Genomic DNA, 6,046 nt, shown 5'->3' on the forward strand with positions numbered 1-6,046 from the left:
TTTAGCAGATCCTAAACTACTTGGCTCAAACAGTGGAAATTTGGTGAACTAATTACCTCAGAACAGTTTTCTACATAAGCTGTTGAGGTCACTTTCCTAGAGGTTTTTATTTTTTTATTTTATTAAATGTATTGAGGTGACACTGGTTAATAGAATTATGTGGGTTTCAAGTGTACAGTTCTGTAGTACGTCATCATCGTGTGTTCACCCAAAGGCAAGTCTTCAGTCACCATATAATTAATACCCTTTATACCCTTTTCTACCTCCTCCCCACCCCCTTCTCCCTGGTAATCACTAAACTGTCGTCTGTGGCTATGAATTTTTGTTGTTTGTTTTTTGTCTTGTTCACTTGTTGCTTTTCAGTTTTATATCCCACATATGTGTGAAATCATATAGTTCTTGACTTTTTCCATCTGACTTACTTTGCTTAGCATGATAATCTCAAGATCCATCCGTGCTGTCACAAGTGGCAGTGTTTCATTTTATGGCTGAGTAGTATTCCATTGTATATATGTACCACCGCTTTACCACTCATCTATCGAAGGACACTTCCGTTGTTTCCAAGTCTTGGCCACCGTGAATAATGCTGCAATGAACATAGGGGTACATATATCTTTACAGACAAATGTTCTCAAATTTTTCAGGTAGATAGGAGAGGGATTCCAGGGTCATATGGAACTCTGTTCTTAATTTTTTGAGGCATTTCCGTATTGTTTTCCAGAGTGTCTGTCTAATTTATATTCCCACCAGCAGTGTATGAGGGTTCCTTTTTCTCCACAGCCTCTTCAACACTTGTTATTGTTTTGTTGATGATAGCCATTCTAACAGGTATGAGGCAGTATCTCTTGGTTTTAATTTGCATTTCCCTCATAGCTAGTGAACATTTTTTCATAGTCTGTTGGCCATTTGTATATCCTCTTGGGGTAAGTGTCTGTTCCGATTCTACGCTCATTTTTTAATTGGATTCTTTGTTGTTGTATTGTTCTTTATAGAATTTGGATATTAGCTCCTTATCAGAGGTGTTGTTTGCAAATACCTTCTCCCATTCTGTTGGTTGCCATATTTTGTTGATGGCTGCTGTGCAAAAGCTTTTTAGTTTGATATAGTCCCATTCATTTATTTTTACTTTACTTCCTTTACCTTTGAGATCAAATTCATAAAATCCTCTAAGACAAAGGTCCATAAGTTTAGTACCTATATTTTCTTATTATGTATTTTATTGTTTCAGGTCTTATATTTAAGTCTTTGATCCATTTTCAGTCAATTTTTGTGTAAGGTGACAAATGGAGAAAAGAAAGCCTCTTCAAAAAATAGTGCTGGGAAAACTGGAAAGCCCTAGAGATTTTAAGATGAGAAGCATTTAGAGATGGAGAGATAACTTTACAGATTTTTTCCCCCCATTTCTTCCTCACTGGGATATGATCAAATTCTTCTTGGGGACATTTTGGAGTTCTAGAAGTATTCTAAAAATAATTTGGAAAAATTTTACATCCGCAAGTACTTCTTAAATTGACATTTTAAGATTTTCATTTTAGGTTTAAATAGTTCAAGCAATTTAGGATAGTTTAATAACTACTATTTAAAATAAAGTGCCTTGGTAAGATTCAGAATGAAAAAGAGGTGTATCTTTGTTGTCTAATGTGAAAAGAATAATTGATAAGAGGGATGATACTTGGTCCTGAGGCATCTTTTCAGGCAGATCAGCTTTAGGAAAGAGTACACCATGGAATTGGAAGATCTGGGAACTGATGCCCGTAAAAAGAAATGTAGCTTGTGTTTACCAGAGGAAGTCTGTGTGTACTATGAAAAACAAATACCACCATATGAAGACATCCCACCTCCAACTTTCTTTTGCCTCTGAGAGATAAAAGTGGGGCCATCGGAGATAGCTTACGACTTAGAGCTAAATGTTCTTTTAGGTTGTGTCACTACAGCAGGTCCTCAGATAACATTTCTTTCAATGTTTTGTTGCAAAGTTGATGAGAAAAACAGTTAATTCCTGGGCAAGGCCACTCTGTAGAGTTTGCATTCTCCATGCCTGCATTGGTTTTCTCCAGGGGCTCGTTTCTTCCCACATCCCAAAGATGTGCACGTGAGGTGAATCAGTGTGCCCGAATTGTCCCAGTTGAGTGAGAGTGGGGGTGTGTGAGTCACCCTAAGATTGAAGGGCATCCTGTCCAGGGTGTGTTCCCGCCTTGCACTCTGAGCTGCTGGAATGGGCTCTAGTCACCTGCGATTCTGAACTAGAATAAATGGGTTGGAAAACAGTTACAGTGGTACCTCGGTTTCTAACGTAATCCGTACTGGAAGAGTGTTCGAGTTCTGAAACGTTCGAAAACCAAGTCACGGTTTCCCCATAGAAAGTAATGCAAAATGGATTAATCCATTCCAGACCTTTAAAATCAACCCCAAAAACTGCAAATTTAGCATGAATTTGACTATCTAATGATACCATAGATCCATAAAATTTACGGTGTTCGTAAACCGAAATGTTCGTCATTGGAGACGTTCAAAAACCAAGGTACTACTGTATCTTGTTTTTGTTAATCTTTGTCAAATGTATATATAGCACATCGTTTATTTCAATGTTTTATATTGGAAGTGTTTCAGGTCTTTATTTAGAAGTTTGGTGATGTTTTTGTGACCAGAAATATGCTGTAGTAACTTAAATCTTGTTTATATCAATTAACCCATGGTAAAACTGATTTTGTTTTGTGTTGTTTCGCTTAAAATCACAGTTTCCAAGAACCTGTGGGTGATGTTAAGTGAGGACTTCCTCTGTGTGTTTCATGTGGATGGTGTACTCAGGAGTTTAGAGGCTGAAGTGGGAGAACAAAAGGTCTGCAGACTGGGAAAATGACCAAGTGACACTTATTGTGCTGAACATATACAGTGTTACATTTAAGAATTAGCTCCTAGACCTTTGTTTCAAGCATATGTGAAATATTTTTTTGAGAATTGGTTGCACATTAGGCTATAAAGCAAATCAACAAAATTTCCAGGAATTGTTATCAAACAGACTACAATACAGATAAGTTAGACCTTGACAATTCTGAGGAATACTGGCCTGGTATTTAGTAGTGTCCCTCAGTGTGGGGTTACCTGATGCTTTTTTCATGATTACACGGGGATTATGGGTTTGGGGGAAGGAAAACTACAGAGGTGAAGTGCCATTTTCCACATCAGAGGCATGATGTCAACCTAACTTCACTGTTAACCTTGACTTAGTAGATTGAACCGTCAAAAGGAACATTTTTATGAGCCCAAAGGTTCTACGATACCTCCTATGCTGTCTCAAAAACAACCCAGGCATCCCATGCATCACTACCTACACACATCAGTCTTTTATGTAGCCCTGTCTGCCAGCCCATACCTATTTTTGACTTATCGGCCACTTTTTTCGGTGAGCCAACATCTTATATATATCCTATTGGTTCTGTTTCTCTGGAAAGCCCCAATAAACTCACTAAAAAATGAACTCTTTATCCTATATCCTAGAACAATCTTTATACTATATCCTAGTGAAGGAATGGAATATCTTGCCCAGTAAATGGGGATTCTTTCAGAGCTGTCACAGGGCAGTAATAAAGGTGTAACACTGGCCAAAGACTGACAAATCAGACATAGGACAGCAAGACAGAAAATTATTTGAAACATTTTTAAGGTTTTTAAAAAATTGATAAATTGAAGCTAATCAAAATTAAACACTTTTGTTCTGCAAAAGATCTTGTTAAGAGAATGGAAAGACAAAGATAGACTGGAAGAAAATACTTGCAAACTATACACTTGATAAAAGACAAGTATCTAAAATACATGAATAACTCAAAACTCAATAGTAATAATCCAATTAGAAAATGCCCCAAAGACATGAATAGACATTTCCCTGAAGACTACCAGATGGCAAATATGTACATGAAAAGATAGTCAACATCATTAGCCACTTGCAAAAGGCAAATTAAAAACCACAATGAACGTTGAGGCAGGCTCAACACAGGGACAATGGCTGCTGTCTCTCTAGCCCTCGCCCCATAGCCACAAAACTGTCTTTCCCCATATCTCTGGTGCCTCTTGAGTTGCCACCCCTTCACTGGAGACCAGATTGCAACTTCTTGAGAATGGTGTAATGGAGAGAGAAACCTGACTTTGAATTTCAGAAGTATACAAAAAGGGAAAGGAGACAGTGTCATGTTGAAAGACAGTTGGCATCTGAGATGGGAGAAAAAAATCCGCTATGAATAATTCCAATGACCTACTCCAGAAGTTGAAGTGATATATAATCCCTGAGATTCAAAGCAAATGTCCAAAATAAGTGAAACACAGATATTTGCCACTCCTACTAAAGTTTTCAGGCCATTATCTCCTTGTTAAGGGAAGGCAACCTGGTATGTTTGAATGCCATGCTCGAAGTGAGCTGCATCCATAAAATACTTAGTCACCTCTGATTCTGCGAGTCATGATTTGTTACGTGTTGTTTATAAATGGAGCTAATAATGGATCTTTGCTTTCTAGTACTTTTAGTGAATTATAGTGATACATGTCATTATCAATAACATTTATAAAGTGTCCTGCATATCAGCATGATTGCTTGTATCAAAATATACAACTGTTGAAAGAAAACTCATGATGATGTCCACCAGTGCCCATTGTGACAGTGCTCAACTACTTGAGGTCTATGCTGAGTAGAAACAACAAAGGTTGAGAAATCCCCATTCTGTGTTCTGACAAGACTCACTTCAAAGAACAACCTTCCCATAGGACTTCAATAAACTCATGTTTACTTTCAACAAGGCCAGACACTCCAGATTTTTTGCCTGGTAAGTAGTTAGTTGAACTGTTAGTACTCACTGACCAACCTTTACAAAATACCTGCGAATTTGACTTGACCAAAGTTTATTTTGGTCAGCAGTGGACTGTGGAGCAACACTTTCTAAACAGCTACTCTTGAGAAGAAGCTGACCTCAAGGAAAGAAATTTCCTCAACTGCCGATCATCCCACTGGCTCACTCCATTCCCTCATTCCAGGTTCTTTTTAGCCTCATTTATACCTCCCTTTAAAATAAAGTTCCTTTCTGCTTGACCCTTAAGATTTGTAGATCTTATGTCAGAGCACTCTCCCAATATTGCAAATCTTGCTCCCTGATTTTGCTAATTCTTTTGAATAAAGCCTCCTCTCACCTAAAACACACACACACAAAACACAGATAACACATTTCTATCAGAATGGCTAAAATAAAAAGTGACATCAAACGAGGGTGAAGATGTAAAGAACTCATACATTGATGGTGTGAATGAAATGCTAGTCACTCTGGAAAAGTTGCAATTTGTTACAAAACTTAACTATTCAACTCCACAAGGATCCTGTCCATCCATGTCTCTTCTTCCCTGATTCCAAGGAACCACCAATCTTTTCTCCATTTCGACAATTTTGTCATTACAAGCATATTACATAAATGGAATGATACTCTATGTGACCTTTTGGAATTGGCTCTTTTAACCTAGCAAACTTCCCCTGGAGATTCATTCCAGTTGTGGGTTCCAGTATTTTGCTTTTTATTAAGTAGTATTCCATGAAATGATGTACCATTGTGTGTTAAAACCTTCACCCCTTGAAGGGCATCTGACTTGTTTCAGTTTGGGTTGTTACAAATAATGCTGCTATGAACACTCTGTACAGGTTTTTGTGTGAACATTCGATTTCTCTGAGTAAATGCCCAAGAGTTTTATGGACATTGGCTTCTGTATCATATTGGAGAAACTCAGACCATTTTGAATAAGTTATTGAATAAAATGACTAAAACTTGATACTTACATGGGATAGAGCATTTTATTGTTCTTTTTTATAAGGGATCCCCCCCACCCCCACATACTATCCTAAGTGTCAGAGAAAGAAGCATCAATTGGCAACTTAGGAAAAAAAAAAGGCCTGGAGGACACAGCAGGTGGAAAATATCAAGTGAATTAAAAATAATCTCCAAATTAATTGGTCCACCTAAAGGTTCTGTAGGAGGGGAATGCCACTTTAATTACCTTTGAGATCTAACTTCAG

This window comes from Rhinolophus ferrumequinum, chromosome 3, assembly GCF_004115265.2.
Source record: "Rhinolophus ferrumequinum isolate MPI-CBG mRhiFer1 chromosome 3, mRhiFer1_v1.p, whole genome shotgun sequence".
NCBI lineage: Eukaryota > Metazoa > Chordata > Mammalia > Chiroptera > Rhinolophidae > Rhinolophus > Rhinolophus ferrumequinum.